Below are 18,426 nucleotides of genomic sequence, written 5' to 3'. Positions count from 1 at the left end.
ATTCTGTGTAAGAAACAAATGGAATAATTTAAATGTATATTTTCTGTTGAAGAAAAAATATATGTACATGGTGTTCGATTCAACAGCATACATATTAAAATTGTAACGATACAGAGAAGATTAGCATGGCCCCTGCTCAAGGATGACATGCAAATTTGTGAAGCATCCCACATTTTTAGATGTTGGTCAAAGCGTACACAACTCCCCACTAAATGATAAATAAGGTCTAGGGATCTAATGCACAGCATGGTGACTATAATCAACAATGCTGTATAATATATTGAAAGTTTTTAAGAAAGTAGATCTTAAATATTATCACCACACAAGTAAAAAATATATAACAGAACTATGTCAAGGGATGGAGATGTTAACTAACCTTATTGTGGTCATCGTTTTGCAATGTATACGTGTCTCTAATCATCACATTGTATACCTTAAACATACATGTATCAATAATAATTCAATGAAGCTGGAGGGGGGGAATTGCCTCAACTACAGAGGGAAAAAATATATATACATATATTTGATTGGATTCAAGAAAACTGGAATTTCTAGTACAATTGGAGGATAAGACAATTACACTCCTAAACTCAGGGAGTCCCCTGGATAATTAGAAGCCTGCCCCAGAGAATCACACACACAAGAAATTTGGGCAGTCCCTTCAAAAGCCTGGGGTGGGCCATGGGGACACGCCATACCATCGGGGAGGTGCTTAGTGGGTTCTGAGAACCCCAGTTTCTTGCACACAATTAAAGCTTTACAGGCAGTTCCCTGGTGGTTTAGTGGTTAGGATTCGGGCTTTCACTGCCATGTCCCGGGTTCAATCCCTCGTCAGGGAACTGAGATCCTGCAAGACATGTGGTGTGGCCAAAAAATAAATAAATAAATAAAAGCTTTACAAGCATCTGCTGAACAAATGGAAAAGATAAAAAAAAAAAAAAATCAAACCATTATGCCTGTGTGCTAAATAAGTTCACAGATAATCTTCAAATTAACCCAAGTGGAAATGATTTAGCAGCCTCAGAAAAGTAGATGCTATAAAAGGCTTTAGTCCCTTTAATCCTCTCAACAACTCTTTGAGGTAGATGTTTTTATCTCCACTTTTTTCAAATGAGGTTATGGAAGGTTAAGTAATATGTGCAAGGCCACATAACTAGTAAGTGAAAGACCCAGGATTTCAGCCCCCAGCTGTCTGATTCTAAAAACAGACTATTCCCTCTACTCCGATTTTTCCCAAGCTTTTCTCACGTTAAGAACACAAATCTGATGCCCCATCCCAGATGCACTGAATCAGAATCTCCAGGGAGAGACTTGGAAACATAATGTTTAACAAGAGATGAAATTATTATTATTATCAGAGAAGTTTAAGAAAACTGCTCTATTGCATGAGGTGGGAAATGAACCCATATCTCCCTCTGACTGATCAAAGAGAAGCCATCAGAAGCTCCTGCAAATAAAAATAAATCAAGTTATTCTGGAGTTTATCAGATTATAATATTATAGGATATTTATTCCTCAATATGGTAATACAGCATTGTCTGATTTAAGGTTATCTGGATCCAAAAATACCAAGACCATTTTGGAAAGTTAAAAATGGGCTGTAGTTTAAACCTCAGACTTTCTTAGCTATCCTCTCTGTCCCTCTTTGGTCCTTGGGAGCAAAAGTGAGTAAGAATTCAGTTTCAATTCCTAGCAGCTGTAACTGATGCAGAGGTTCCAGTTGTGCAGGGGCTGGAGGACGGCTAGAAGGAGAACCACAGGCTGAGAATCAGTCCTCATGCCTGGGTGCCCACCAGATGGCTTTCATTGGATGTAGTACAAGTTACACAATCCAGGAAGTAGAAAACCCACCATTGTTTCGTTTGTTTTCCTTAGTTTCAGTTTTTCCCCCCCTGATGAGAAGAGCCAGGCCAGCTAAGCCTGCATCTTCAATATCCATTATGGGAGCAAATAACTTATTTGTACAACCTAAACGCTTGCTTAATTAAATGGAAAGCAAGGCAGTGATTTCTGACAGGGCTGAACTTAAGTCAAGTTGTAAAACTCCACAGTGCAGCCAGAAGCAGCGACGGACAGTTGAACTGAAACCTGGGAACACTTCAGGGGCCCTGGACCACTGCTTCTCAGCCATTTTATTGTAAGTTATTCCCATTATCTCAGAGAGAAGTTTGAGACATCGTTAGAGAAAAGGATGAAGCTGATTACCCCCATTTTGAACATAGATCTTTGTTTTAAGAACTTGCTTTATATGATATTGCCAAGAAACTTGCTTTGAATGATATTTTCAAGTTTCAAAGCAAGGCATGATGTCTATAACAGCAGATAATGACAACTACCTTCTACATATAATAATTTAATATGCTTTAATATACCTCTATTCCTGAGCGTTCTTGATCTTATTTACTCTTCACAACAACTCTGTGAAGTTGGTACTCTTATTAACATAATTTTACAGATAAGGAAACTGGCAGCCTCCTAACAGAATCATTAAGTAACTAGCAAAAAGTCCACAGAAATCTTGTTGATTGAAAGCACAAATCATACATCTAAGTACTAACAATGGTTGTCTCTAGGCTCTGAAATTTGGGGTGATTATTGTTATTTTGTGTTATTTTTCTACTCTGAATATATAGTAAGTTCATAATAAAACAATAGTAAATATGAAAATAAATATGAACTTCTTTAGATCATGGTACAAGAAGAAAATAAATACTAATATACTGAGTGCCCTATCTGTAGTAGTTTCTGTAAACATTCAGATATTTCAGCTGTTGCCACTGTCATCTTCAGTATGGTAAATTCTAGAATACTCTCAATTTCTCGCTCACCCTCTCTCTATATATATATAAAATATATATTATACACAATAAATAAAATATAAATTTAAATATAAATTAATTATAAATTTAAATATAGATTATATAAATTTATTTCTATTTGTTATACATAATTTATAGTATATATAGTATACATACTCTAACTATAGTATATATATAAAACAATATTGTGATAACTGACAATTTGAATATGGACTATGGAATTAGAAAATTGTATAGTATCAATATGAAATTTTCCAATGTTCTTAACTGTTAAATTTCCTAAGTTTTACAAGAGAAAATGTCTCTCCCAGGAAATATACATTGAAGTATTTAGGTATGTATGTACATCTGCAACTTATTCTCAAATGGTTCAAAAAAAAATTCATATATGGAGAATGAATTATAAAGCAATCAGAGAACAATAGAAACAAACAAATGGTGAATCTGGCTAAAGGTGAATCTAGTTTTTAACATTTCTGCAAGTTTAAAATTAAATACAAACAAAAATTTACGATAAAAACAAATGGCTGACAACTTCTAACAACAGCAACAAAAATTCTCCTAAGCAACAGGGTCAAGCAGAATATTAAGGACATGATAATAATTTCTGAAATATTTTAAATTGAAAATACCACCTATTAAAAATGACGGGGGTATGAACAAATCAACACTCAGAGGCAAAGATATAGATCTATGTGCTCTTATTTTAGAAATAAGAAATAAGTGAACTAAGCACTTGATTTAAAATCTTATGAAGAGTGTCAACATAAGAGAAAACAAAGAAAAGAATAAAGATGAAGGATAGAAATAAGCTAGAAAATAGAAAATTGGTAGCAATAATAAATTTAAATGCTCATTCTCTGAAAATAGTAATAAGATAGATTAAAACCCTTGTAAAAATAATAAATAAAAGGTATTAATCAACAAACTTAAAAAGAAGACTGGTGATTTAACAACTGATATAAAGGATTTTAAAATATAAATTATTGGGCTTCCCTGGTGGTGCAGTGGTTGAGTGTCCGCCTGACGATGCAGGGGACACGGGTTCGTGCCCCGGTCTGGGAAGATCCCACATGCCGTGGAGCGGCTAGGCCCGTAAGCCATGGCCTCTGAGCCTGCAGGTCCGGAGCCTGTGCTCCGCAACGGGAGAGGCCACAACAATGAGAGCCCCACATACCGCAAAAAAAAAATATATATATATATATATGTTTATAAATTATTGCAATGCACAATTTATTATAATCAATTTGAAATGTTTAGTCAAATGGGCAATATAAAATTGGCAACACAAGATACAAAAACATGAAAATAATGATGGAGAAGGAAATTGAGAAAGTTATTAAAGAAATACCTCATCCACCAAAAAAAGTATGACCTAAACAAATACACTGAATAATATTTCTATGAATTCAACAAACAGATTTTCCCATACTATGTAGTCAGTTCCAAATCACAGAGAAACAAGACCTGATACTCAATTCATTCTAAGAGATAATTATCATCCTCATCCACAGATCTGTAAAACATACCACACACGTACACACACGCATAAACACATAGGCTTAGTACGGTAAACATGCACAAGTACCAATTCCAATACAACTGGTTTGAAAAAGTTAGAAGCAGACTCAGGCACATAGCAGATTTTCCAAAAATAGTTGTTGGATAAGTGAATAAATGAATACATGGGAATACATATAAATGAAGAAACTAATGCAGTCAATTAGCAGCATCTACTAAGGGCATGCAAGGTAGGAAAGGCTTGTGCATATCATCTATCTGCTAACTTTTACCAATCACTTCACCAAGTCAGACCCAATGAACATAGGCAGAAAAATCATTTTTAACTGAACTTGGAGAATGCAGCTGTAACAAGAGCGCATGGTGACCAATAAAGGTAAATTCTAGGAATGTGAAAGATTATGGCAAATCGCAGAATCCCTTTTATAAAAGAATTGCTTCTTTTTTTGGTAAGATTTAAAAGAAAAATTGAAGAAATGAAGACACAAAGGATTGGAGGGTGACAGGATACACTATCCCAAAATATGCCACTTTGGCAGAAGGATTATTTTGAGTTACAGGCACTTGAAAAACATCAGATGTGAGAAGGGCATTCTTATCTCTCCTTTTCCTCCTAAAACAGGAGATAAAAATTCCCATATGGAAGATGCCTTCCCAGTAACAGAAGAAACAAAACATTTTCCAATGGGGAATCAAAGCCAAGAGAATTCTTTACCAACAGACCCTGTTAAAATAATTTTTATCTTCCTTTAACCTCTCTTCATAATTTAGTTACTTTTCCACAGTTGCCTCTCTTTGTTCAACCCAGTATAAAAGATTGTAAGTTTCACCATTTCTTTGGGTCTTTTGAGGGCTCCCATGTCATGTAACACTTAGATAAATTTGTATGCTTTTCTCTTGTTAGTCTGTCTTATATCAGTTTAATTCTCAGATCCTGCTAAAAAACCCTAAGAGTATAAAGGTAAAATTTTACCTCCCCTACAGGATGTTCCTGAAGGAAAAGACTGATGAATCTGACTACATGAAAATTTTAAATTCTGTTCAACAAAAGACATCATAAGAAATGTGAAAAGACAATGCAAACTGGGAGAAGATATTTTTCTTACTGAAAAACACTTATGAACTAATAAAAAGGTGGGCAAAAGATATGAGCAAGCACTGGATAGCAGAGGAAATCTGAATGACCAACAGCACATATAAAAATATGTTCAACCTTACCAGTAATCAGAAAGATGAAAATTAAATCAATGAGATACCATTTTACATCCATCAAACTGGTGAGAATGAAATAATCCAGCACTGTCACGTGCTGGTGATGATGTGGAAAAATTGGAGAAACATTCACATTTTGTTGATGATGTATTCATTGGTATAACCATTTTGAAGAATAAACCATCAACATCTAGCAACACTGAAGAGATACATATCTCACAAGCCAGGGATTTCACTTCTAGGGGTAAACTCTAGAAGTTCACTTGTGGAAGATGGAAGTGTGTTGCAACATTGTTTTTAATAGCAAAAAACAAACACACAAAAATTAAACCACACAAATATCCAACAACAGAATGAAAAAATTGTGATATACTCATACAATGGGGCCATTTATAGCAGTTTTATCAACAGAAGTAATCTCAAAAATATAATGTTGAATGAAAAAACAAATTTATAAACAAATAATAATTTATACAAAATATGCTATATATTTATAGGTACATACCTATGTTGCAAACATAAACAAAGATGAAACTCATAGGCACCAACTCAGGATGGAGTTGCCTCTGAGGAGGAGAAAATGAAATTAGGTTAGGGTAGAGGAACAGAGGTATACAGGTATATTTCTTAACAAACATAGGAAGCATATACAGCAAAATATTAGGATTTGGTGGATCTGTGTAGCAAGGTGATATTCACAAATATTCATTATGCTGTGTACTTGAAATTACTAAAGTGTTTAATGAGCACCTCAATTTTAAAATACATAAAAATATATAAACTACTGTATAAAATACATAAACATCATTAACAGGTAATTCAGAAAGAAAGAAAATATCCAGTAAAAATGGAGGTGATGGCAAATTCAACTTTAACTCACTAGTAAAAAAAATTAAAACATACACATACGATTTTGGCTTATCAATTGAGCATGAAATTTCAAAAATGTTAATAGCTAATATTAACAAGGGGGAAGGGTTGGCACACTCATTCACTGTTGATGAGGACTTAAGATGATATACATTTACTTAACATAGCAGTATATACGAAAAGGTAAAAAATATATGTACATATATTTATAACTTTACCTCAGCAATTCCACTTTAAGAAATTTAAGCAAAGGAAGTGATCAGAAATGGGGACCAAGATTTATGCTTAAGTATGTTTATACCAGCGCTGTTAATAGTAGTGATATCTTAGATACATGAGAGTTAATAAAAAACAGTAGGGAATGAAGCCAATTATGACACATCTATAGAATACAATGCACCACAGCTGTTTCAAACAATATTTTAAAAGAATATTTAATGCCACTGAAATATGTCATTAATATGTTGTTAAGACAGGTTATTAAAGAGTTTGTAAAGTATGTTAGCAGGTATTTTTTGAAAAACAAATATATAAACAGGAAACATAATTTAGAGGTATCTATACAAAAATGTCAACAGTGGTTATCTCTGAATGGTGAAATTATGGATCTTTTTTGCCGTGTTTTTGATTTTATAATAGAGAAAGTTATTAAAAATAAAACATTCACCAAAATAAGCTTTGTTTGATTAAAGATTTAAAATCTAATTATGGAAGAACTTGCAGAAAATTGAAGAAAAAGGGTTATCACCTGTCTGGGGGAATTTTAACTTTATCAGCTTTGAGGCTATTTAAATGATTGCACTATAAAAATCAGCATTACAAAAGATATTTTTTTAAGAGGGAAAATATTTTTATCAAACATTACAAGGAATTAAGATCTATCAAAAATAGCTAATTCAAATTTGTAAGATAAATGTCAAGATTTCCAAAGATAAACAGGTAAAAGACGGGACCATTCCCATAAGGGAAATACAGTTAGTAGACAAACAGTGGGTAAATGTTAATGCTCACCAGAAATCAAAGCAACGTAAGTGAAAGCAGTCTGAAAATGACGATTTACATATTCTAAAAGAAACAAAACAAAACAAAAAGGTTGAATGCTAATATTCAATGATGGTGAAGTTGCCCAGAAATTGACTCATACATTCATTTATAGCAGTACTGTTCCCACCCTTCAACCAGAAATGTTACTGATACCGACCACAGTTCTTGGCCTTCCCCAATCCATAGAAATTGATTAGAGGCCAGACAAGAAATTCAGGCAAGTCTTTACTGGGGCTCCTGCTGTAGCAGGAGGGAGCAAAAACAAGTAATAGGTTCCCTTGCTTGCTCCCTGAGGGGGTGGGGGGCAAGCTGGTTCCTTATATGGGGTGAGGGTAGGGGTGTATCCAGGGGTCGGACTGGAGGGATGGCTTAGATGTTTTGCCCAGGCTCTGGTGGTGTTGAGTGCAGGGGGCATGTGTAGTACCCTGCTTTTGCCCCTGGCTCTTCAGAAGTGGCAGTTGGGTTGTCTGGTCTTTTTGTATCTTTTGTCCAGAATTTGCCCCAACTGCGCATGCACAGAGTTATTTTTAGTCCGTTATAGTTTCTTTGCATTCTGTTGCTCGAGGAGAGGTGTGTCCAGGTGCAAGCACTGCAGCACTTGCAGCAAAGGGTCCCAGGTCCCAGCCTGTCTCATTATCATTAAGAACTTGTTCTTCAGAAATAATTTGGCAAAAGCAGAAAAGTGCCTCCTCACTTTCCCAACTTCCAAGTGTTGAAACTCCCAGGGCTCAGCCCTTTGACACCTTCTCTTTAATATCCACATGCATCGTTTGGAGGATCTCACTTGTGTACCGAGGCCTCTCTCCTCCTGGGTCTCCAGGGAGAAAGCAAAACCAAGCAGCAATTTTCCTGGGGGGAGGGGGGAGGTTGAAGGCAGTTCAAAGGCTCTGAACTCAGTTTGGGGGCAGTGGGCAGCAAAGACAGGAAGGCAGCAAAGAGAGTCAGAGAGACACCTAAAGCAAGCTTCATCGTAATATTAATTCCTTACCACGTTAATAACTAAAATTCCCAGGCTTTATCCACTTGCGAGTAAGGGTGAGGTCCCCAGGAATTCCCTCACTGCAATAGCCCTCAGCTCTCCTGCTTCCCACTAGATCTCAGCTGCCCTTGACCCCTACTTCCTAAGTCTGCAGGTATTATTTTTGTGAGGTAGCCCATTCATATTTTGGTTTCCTTGCTGAAGCCCATGTAGGGGAGCCAAAATTTGCCACCCCAAAAGGTCTCTTTGACAGGCAGATTATTTTGAGATGAAAATAATTAAAGCCCAAAAGACTCAGGAAGAAACTGTGACCTTCTCCCTAACTACCCAAAAGAATTTAGACAGAGGGCCTGTTTCCAGAACAGAGCTATCACCAGAGATCTCTGCAAAGAATATGGCGTAAGTGTGGTAGGAAAAACACAGCAGGGCCTAGAGATCAGAGTCCACTCTGTGTCCCATTGTTTCTGTGTGGTCCAGCAAATGACTGTTTAACAAACATTTGCTTTTCCATCTTCACGGGAATTGCGTTCCTCTCCTTTTAAGTCCCAAACCACTACCCCCAACATCCTCTTGTGTCTTTAGCTGAAGATGGTATTTAAGGGGAGGGCTTTGGCCATTTTGGCAAGTTACTCAGTTTTCCTGGGTCTCTCCCATGTTATTAAACTTTTGTTTACTTTTTCTCCTGTTAATATGTCTCCTGTCGATTTAACTCTTAGACCAGTCAGAAGAACATAGAATGGTAGAGGAAAATTTCTTCCTCCCCGACACCTATAAACCACTTAAGGTGGGCACTTTAGCACTCCCTCTATGCCTTCTAGGAGAGCCTTGACCAGCTAGGAGCCAGACCTTTCCCTCTGCTGGTGGCTGGCAGCTGCCTTGGGCCCCTGCGGCGACGAGGGGTGTCCTGCTTTTAGGTCAGGAAGCAGAACTGCTTGGGCCCCCAAGTCTCCTGAAATCTCTGTGTTCCACAAACACACTCACCCACTTGACATCCCAGCCTGGGGTCTCTCCTTCATGTGGGTTCTTTTATTGCTTCAGAATGTTTGGTTATTTACCATTCTTCATTCTCATGGCCTTGTGAGGTTGGAATCACAGGTTTCATTATCCCCATTGTAGAAGCGTCACAACAGTGTAGAACTGGACTCAAACTCAGCTCTTCTACTCTACGGTCTCTCTCCATGGCACCAAGTATGGCCAAAAGTAGGTATTGCTACACATATTGACATCCTATCACTTTCTTCATTGTTTACACATTGCCTGTGAAAAATGGAAAAGGGAAGTTACTTTTCTATCAAGAGCTAAAACAAGCAGTTTTGCTCCAGAGATGATATGATAGCAGAAAAAAAGAATGCCCAGAGGCGAAGAGCCCTGTGTAAATCTGACTGTGTTCTCCCAGCCCCAAAATCCCAATTACACACCGTTGACCGCTGAGATCTAATCGTCGCTGTTTCCTGAGGCATCAAAATGATGGTTCTTTCTCCCAGGATTCCACCGCCCGCCCCCGCCCCCGCTCAGCCTGACAGTCAGATTACGTGATCGGAGTGGAACTGTGGAGTGAAAAACAGCTCTCTCCAGGGTATCACTCCAGTTACCATACATTTAAAGGAAGCCTAGACACAGCAATATTTTTGTTCTCCTTTCCCTGAACTTTGCCTAGAGATAAAAGCTCCTTCCCCATCCTGGTTCACTCAGAGCAAAGCACTTACCCAAGTGCCTTCTTCCCTGCAAAACTCAGGCTGCTAAGGAAAGGGGAGGGTGCCTGTGGGCCTCACCTGAATAATCTGGCACTTTCTCAAGGTGGGAGAACTGAAATTGGGGCTGATGGCGCTGGGCCTTTCCAGCTGGGCCCCAACAAGCGTTCTCCTGCCAGGTGTCATTTGAGTCAGGAACGAGACCGACCTTGGTTCAGAAGCAAAGGAAAGCTTTATCTTTCCGTCACAAAACGGAGAGGTGAGCATTCGCTCCGTAGAGTCGGCACCCTCCCGGACAGGCCGTGAGGTGAACTGCTTTCTAGAGATCTCCTCAGTAGGGAGGGGATGAAGCTACCTAGGGGCGGGCCCTGGGCGCGCTGCTCACGTTCCCAGCGCAGCGTCTCTGCGCACGGCCCGCCCCCATCGCCATCTTGAATTGCAGTGGCGCGTGCAGAGCTTCTGCGCACGCTCCGGAGCTGAGGTGCCGGGCATAGCCATTTCACACCAAGAATTCGGGTCTGAAGGGCCGGGTACAAAGCCTGTGCGCGCGACCCCCTCTGAGCAAGTGCAACTAGACCAAGCATAAAGGAAAAGGAAAAAAAAAAAAAAAAGGTTAGACTTTATCACCCAGATTCTATTTCTATTTCCCGGGAATTGTTAATGGGCTTCGCTGGTGACAATGGGGTCAAATCCACACAGGTATCCTGACCCAGAGACCTCCAGGAATTCCTCCTCGCGTTTGAAAATATTCACCCCCTCCACCCGACCCAAAGGAAAAAAACTTCCCAAAGGCAGGTTTGCACTACCTGCCGTGGGCAGACCTTTGTGGTCAGTTCTTTCCTGTGCCTGCTGCAGACTCTGGCCCTTGGTTGTGACCCCTGGGGTCTAAGGAGTCAGACGGGGATAGACTCACCAGTGACTTCCCAGTCCTGACTCCCGAGGGTGACCTCTCCAGGCGGCGGGTCCTGTCCCTAGCACCCCTGGAAGGACTCCTCTGTGGGCCTTTCCCACTCTAGAGCCTGCCTTCTCTGGCCATTAACCTGAGAAAAGGAGCCACATTTTTCAATTTAAATTCAGGGTTAGCTGTTCTAAAACTGATGATGGGAAGTATTCAGAAAACAAATATGTTTTGGAGAGTGCTTTATTTTTTTAATACAAAGGAATGCATAACAACTTAGGGAGTCAATTTCAAAATCAAGACCAGGAAGCATAGACCCTATCTATATTATTTTTTCAAAAACACTATAAATCTGTTCTTTATTATAGTCAGTTAAATGGGTAGAAAAAGAGAAGGGAGGGAACATGTATGTATAGGAGAAATAAAAAGCATGATGAAAGACTGTAATCAGTAAAAATAAGGATAGCAGGCACTGTGCTAAGCACCCTTCACGGATTATTCTCATTCTTCCCCCAAATCCTATGAAGTTAATAATAGTACTGTCCCTCTTTTAGAGTAGGGAAACTGAGGCCCAAAGATTTTAAATAATTTGCTTGCTAATGGGTCTAAAAACAGAGAAGCCAGCAAGGAAATGCAAATTCTCTGCTATCATAAAGCCTCCACTCAAGAGACAAATATCAAGAGACAGTCTTTTCCTCCAAAAGAAACAGTTATATATAACCTGTTATCTTAAAATTCTACAGCTAAATAATTCCTTTATCATTTCTTAACAACAGGAATGACAAGGGAAATTTTGTGCTTCAATAGAAAACTATGCACTGCCCACACCCAGCACAGCCTTCCTAGGTTATCTGATTCTAGAGGCATTTTACAACTGTGTACATTGTAGATAACTAACACAAGTGCAAAATGCAGGTTCTGTGCTGTCCTGTAGAAGTTTGGTTGACTTCCCCGGAAGCTAAATGTGCTTCCACTTGCCCATTCATTTCAGCATCCCTTTATCCATATAAATTTGTGGAGGTTTTATCTTCTCCTTTGAACTAGTTATAACACCCTGAACAGCTTCCTCATTAATGAGTTAAATACTTACCATATGTTCAGTTTTATATCTGAATAAGAGTCATGATTTTACCTTTTTTTAAAAAAATTATGTCTTAACAGAATTATCAAAGCATGTCAGAGTATCTCGTTGTTGCATTCTGGAGGACCCTTAGGCATGACCTAACCCAAATGGTTTCAAGAGTAACTGGATGACTATTGATGGTGTATAAATTAGGTCTTTTGTAGCAGTCTCACCCTGACAATTTCCTATCAAGCACACTGTTCTGTCCATGCCAAAGCTTCCTGGGCAAAGGTTCCAGTCCCCTCATCTTGGCTGGTCTTTTTTACTGTTGATTGGGGACAATTAATCTTTGTATAAATTATATATTTCAACCATAATGTCTCCATTACATCTGTCTTCTGCTATGTTTCATGGGCTGTTTCAAGCTATCTCCATTAAATAGCTGAGAAACGGCTTGAGAACATTTGTTTTTAAAATAATAGGGGCTTCCCTGTTGGCACAGTGGTTAAGAATCTGCCTGCCAATGCAGGGGACGGGGGTTCGATCCCTGGTCCGGGAAAATCCCACATGCCACGGAGCAACTAATCCCGTGTGCCACAACTACTGAGCCTGTGCTCTAGAGCCCGTGCTCCGCAACAAGAGAAGCCACTGCAATGAGAAGCCCGCACACCGCAACAAAGAGTAGCCCCGCTTGCCACAACTAGAGAAAACCTGCATGCAGCAACAAAGACCCGATGCAGCCAAAAATAAATAAATAAATAAATTTATTAAATAAATAAATAAAATTTAAAAAAATAAAATAACAATAATAAACACATGCTCTATGTCTATCTGCAGTGCAAGAGCACAATTCCCTTTTTCTTTTTTTTTTTTTTTGCGGTACGCGGGCCTCTCACTGTTGTGGCCTCTCTCGTGCGGAGCACAGGCTCCGGACGTGCAGGCTTAGCGGCCATGGCTCACGGGCCCAGCCGCTCCGCGGCATGTGGGATCTTCCCGGACCGGGGCACGAACCCATGTCCCCTGGATCAGCAGGTGGACTCTCAACCACTACGCCACCAGGGAAGCCCACAAAATCATTTTTTTAAATCTTAGATACATGAAGAGCTCATAGCCAATTCCTACAACCTTGGCAAAACTACCTTTTGTTGTGTGTGCTTTGGAGTAAGACAAACATAATTTCAGATTTCATTCCACCACTTACTAGAGTGTGGATTTGGGCAACTCAGTAACCTCCCTAAGCCTCAGTTTTCCTCTCTGTATAAAGGGAATAATCATACATGCATCATTATAGGGTTGTTCCTGAGGTTTCAGTGAGATCTCATAGAGTCTGGTATCTTTGGGAGTTGGCACCTGAACTGTTAACCCCTGACTTCTAGGCCTGCCTAGGAATTGATGACTAATCATGACAGTAAGATACCCTGTGGAAACGTGATGAGTCACTGGCAGCACTTGAAGCATATCTCTGGGAACTGTTCCTGATTTCTTGTAGCCAAGGACTTCATTTGCTGAGCTCAGAAAGCTTTTGTGAAATGACTGTGTGACATGGAGCAAACACCAGCTGCTATAGAGAGTCTTTGGCCACTTCGATCTAAGTGATGCCCCAGTCCTGCCTGATACTGGGAATAAGGACAGTGCCTCTGGCTATCCCATTGTCAGAAGCACAGGGACCCAGAGAAAGAGAGCTGCCGTGCTAATGGCTCACCTTCCCAAACTGTGCCCTTAGTTTACTGCAATCAGCCAATTCAGTTCATAGCTTGGTTGGTCTCCCTTAGGAGCCCAGCATGAGCACCCCTCATCAAGCCCAACCAACACCCGAAGCAGCTGTAGGATGCTGGCACAGAGTCTACTATGCCCACCCTCTTACCCACAGAGGAGAAGACCCTTGTCAAACTTGAAGGAGCCAGCAATGGTCTGTGTCTGTCTAGCTGTTCAAAACCAACTTAAATCTTTACTTCTTTTTGCTTCCAAGCATAATGCAAACAGAGGAAAAAGCTTTTCCATTCTACTGGAACTACTAAACTCATAAAATGCATTATTGGTTCCGGAGTATCCAGTCACAAAAAAGATAGCTCTGGTTTTGTTTGTTTGTTCTTTCATTGTTCCACAAACCGGCAGCTGTAATTCTGATGGGGAGAATAAAAGGGCCAGCACAGATCAGGAAACATAAAAATAAGTGTAAAAGGAGTTCTCATCTCTTTGCTCCCTAGCTCTTCACATTAGACTCTGGGAATGAGAGAGTATCAGAGTTTACAGGGACCCAGAAGTCCTTAGATCCAATCTACATAGATTAGACATGTGGCCTCAGACAAGGAATCTCAGAGTCTCAGTTTTCTCACTTGTAAAATGGAGGAACTAATTTTTGTCTCATTTGTTACAAAAATCAAATGAGCTCTGATTGTGCCAAGCACATTCCATGTAATAACATTTCATCCTCACTTCCATTTTACAGATGAGAAAACTGAGGCAAAGAGCGGTTACATTATTTACACAAGGTCACACAACTAGTCAGAGGCAGACCCCATGCAGAGGTTAATCTGAAAAGGTTAATCGATTCAGGCATGATGATCTTGGATGAATAAATACCTGCTTGAAATGCTTGAAACATTCTTTCAGATAATCTAAAACATCATCTGCAATCTTGTGTTCACCTTTCATTTGTTTACTTGTCTTAAAAAACAGATAAGGAAACAGATAAGGAAAAGGTTAGACTCCAGGCCAACCCCTTTTCAAATAAGGACATGTTCCAAGCCAGCTCAAAGAAGTGTCCCTACTTGTTTTTGTTGCCAAAAACGCGGCCTCTGTGCACCAGTGCTGAATCGAATCTCGGAGACAGAGTTTGGGGTAAAGTAGAAAAGAATAGCTTCATTGCTTTGGCAAGCAAAGGTGGACACAGCAGGCTCCTGCCCTTGAAAACTGTGTGTCCCCCACCCGGGAGGTTTTAGTGAGGAGTTTTATAGCAATAGTTCAAGTGTGAGGTTGCTGATAAATTAGGGTGTGTGAGGGGCCTGCACTCCTTAATCTGGTCTCAGATAATCTCTTGATGAACTTCTCTGGTTCCTTTAATCTGGCCTCTCAGGTGGTCTTCTCTGGAATGAAGAATGGGAGGGGGGGTTAGTTCTATAAAGAACTTAAAGATATTGTTATGTGTATCCCTGAGGCAGAACCATGACCTGCCCCCAAGGCTGCACTATTGTTTCTTGACGGCTCCTCCCTTGTCTCGGCATCCCCTCCCTTCCCTGATTAGCAACTGTTTGAATCTGCCCTTTGCAACTCAGGGAAGGTCATGGAAGCTGGAGTCTGTTCCCTACAAACAAGGAATGGGGGACACAGAAAGGCTTTCATGTCCAGGAGCCCCACAGGGTCCTGCTCAGTTTCATTCCCATGTAGTACAAGAATGTCCACACAGATCGATCTGTGCCCCATTAAAGCTTGGTCATTTTCCTGGTGGCAGTCTGGCCCCAAGCAGGTGTAGGAGAGGGTAGTCATTTTCCAATGACGTGATCCTACAAACTTTATAAATTTCATCTTGGCAGTGGAATAAGAATGAGGAAAGAAAGCTCAGTGCAGGCCTGAGGAAAGCCAGGGATTGACGGCATATGGTTTAGAAAACTGACCCTGGATTCAGGTGGCCTTGATTTCCTCTCCCTCAGCCTTTTACTGATAAAATATGGTTTTGTTCTAGTTCTTAATCTCTTAAATCTCAACTGTAAAATGAGGGAAATAATAGTACCAATCCAAAACGTACTGTTTCAATTATTCTTTCCTCGGAATTCTGCCAAGAGGCTACAATTCTCAGGTATCCCCAGTTTCTGATGATGAAAGCAAGAAAATCTGATTTGGAATATAAAGCCCTGTGTCTCCCATCATCAGAGATTTTCACCTTGATCCCACGCCTTCTCCCTCCTCTTGCTCTCTTTATCTATGTAAAATATTTTTTCTTCTGATTAACTTTCTTATCGCCATTACACTAAAAGGAAAGGTTACGTTCAGGTCATTAAAGTCCAGCCTCTTGAAATCTCTATTTCTTCAAGAAGCTCTTCAAATGAAAAGGAAGCAAGTACAGGGCAATTTTTAGGGATCTAACTGTAAGACCATTATTATTTTAGATTGAGGATTGCAGACAAGAGAAAGCACTGGGCCCTACCACTGTGCACAATGCTGCTAACTCGCTGGAGGCTTCAGGCTCCGTGGGATCAGGCCATGGGAAATGAAGTGTCCTCCATCACCTGCTGGGCTTTCTGGGGTGTGGAAATGACTAAAGATCCCACTGATGGATCTACTGATTCCAATGTATTGATGGGATCAACTACCTTATAATCAGGTCCCAAAGGCCTGGGGGCCATTGCATCCCTCTAAGGCAGAGCCTTCACACATTTTTAATGAAGCACTTTTGTCAGTTTGAAAAAAATTTTGAGTGCCCCTCCAAAATACATGGACATTTACCTGTTTATAAAGTATATAGCACTAATACATAGTACTGTATACAAGTGATACAGTATAAATATATTATAAGCATTATATATACACAAAATTTTCAAAGGTGATATCTTCATTGGTTTGGGAGGCTATAATAGAATACCATAGACTGGGTGGCTTACAAACAACAGAAATTTATTTCTCATGGTTCTGGAGGCTGGGAAGTCCAAGATCAAGGCACCAGCAGATTTGGTGTCTGATGAAGGCCTCACAGATGGCCATATTCTCATTGTAACGTCACATGGAGGAAGGGGCTAGGGAACTGTCTGGGGTTCATTTCATATGGACACTGATCCCATTCATGAGGCCTCTGCCATCATGATCTCATCACCTACCAAATGCCCTATCCATTTACCATCACCCTGGGGGCTAGGTTTCATATACTAATTTGTGGGGGACACAAACATTCAGCCTAGAGCAGGTGACACAAGAAAAATCAGAAAGATCTATTATTTTCTTCTTGTGCCCCAACAGATGTCTCAAGCACCACTCTGAGGAAATGGTTCTCAAACTTTGGGTGACCAAGAATAATCTGAAGAGTTTGTTTAAAATTAAGGTTGTCCAGGCTCCAGCCCTGGAAGTTCTCATTCACTTGGTCATGGGAAGAGCCTATAATTCTTTTCCTGAACTCTCAGGCTGACTCTGAGTCCAACCCTCAATCAGATTTTGGAACCACTGATCCAGACCCTTCTGTTTTCCTCCCCTTTTAATTTTCCACTAAATTTTAATCCTGTGATCGTGCTGTTATCTACCTCCTGGACCCCCTACATGAATTAAAAACAATAAAAATGGTAAGAATAGCTGCCATTTATTATTTCCTGCTTGGCAGGATTGCTAAGGACTTACCTCTTTACATTATCTCCTTTAATCTCATCAGGTAGATATACTTAGTCCCACTACACAGATGGAAAAATCTAAAGCTCAGAACACTAATGACTTGCCCCAGGTCACCCAGTTAGGAAGTGATAGGCCAGGGACCTTAACTTAGATCTGTCTGATTCCAAAGCCTGGACTCTTGACCACTAAGCATACTGCCTCAAAATAAGTCACTGTAATTTACTGAACTTCTACCATGAACCAGGCACTTGGCTGGGCACTTCACATATAAATCCGTAATACTAATGATATACCTGTGTTTGTAGAAGTGTGAATCTCAGTCCGCAAATTCTGATGTGGAAGAAATACCTTTATTTTCTGTAACCCACCTGAGTTATGACTCCAAACTCCTATTATTTAGGCCCTCCTAGATTCTTTCTTACCCCGCCCCACCCACACTTCTGGATCTGACACAATACCCAGAAATGGGGTTAGGGGTAAGCACCTGATCATCTGACATCAGTCCACATAGGTGACCACTAAGGGGCCACTCCTCCCCATCTTCATGACCTGTTGGCACCGGAGGCTTACTGCTACTCACACCGCATGGCAGGCACAGGGACATCTTTTGTCCCCCTGCTGACACACTCACAGCCATTTTTTCTTTGGGTTCTTACCACTTTCTGGAAACAAGGGACTGTCCCCTCTGCCCTCATAGACAAATCTCCCTCTCTCCCCACCCACTTAGAAAGCCCAAGACACTCTCTTTCTAGTGCTGGGATGGTAGGGGTACTCTTTCTCCCTTCACATCCCTTTGAAACATTTTTAGCCTTTTACTTGCCATTGTTGGTTAGAATTCACTTACTCTAGGTCCTAAGTTTCAGGAAGACAAAAGGTTTATAGTCTTCTCTCTACTTTACTCTTCTTAAGTGGAAGGGAGAGGGTGAGGGAAGAGGTTGGGAGAAATATATTGTTGATACCTCAAAGTATTATCCCCCGCCCATGTTCTCTTATTTTACAGGTGAGGAGATGGAACT

At 40.2% G+C, this 18,426-nt stretch overlaps 1 long non-coding RNA gene and 1 other non-coding gene across 3 annotated transcripts in view; one reads left to right on the top strand and one right to left on the bottom strand.

Annotated features, from left to right (window-relative positions):
* The window catches only part of LOC125963520 (uncharacterized), a 67,372-nt gene extending 56,519 nt beyond the window's left edge, over positions 1-10,853 (bottom strand). For both annotated transcript variants that reach the window (XR_007475569.1, XR_007475568.1), the window contains exons 1-3: positions 9,427-10,853; positions 7,434-7,487; positions 6,058-6,118 (exon numbers count right to left, since the gene is read on the bottom strand). This is a non-coding gene — a long non-coding RNA (uncharacterized LOC125963520). The remainder of the gene's footprint in view (positions 1-6,057; positions 6,119-7,433; positions 7,488-9,426) is intronic.
* On the top strand, positions 71-177 carry LOC117203186 (U6 spliceosomal RNA). The gene has a single exon (XR_004485847.1). It is a non-coding gene; the product is annotated as a U6 spliceosomal RNA (small nuclear RNA).
* Positions 10,854-18,426: the final 7,573 nt, after the last annotated feature.

Source organism: Orcinus orca, chromosome 2 (genome assembly GCF_937001465.1).
Source record: "Orcinus orca chromosome 2, mOrcOrc1.1, whole genome shotgun sequence".
NCBI classification, from domain to species: domain Eukaryota; kingdom Metazoa; phylum Chordata; class Mammalia; order Artiodactyla; family Delphinidae; genus Orcinus; species Orcinus orca.
Note: the sequence above shows the minus strand (reverse complement) of the source record. Positions and strands in the feature narration are given on the sequence as shown.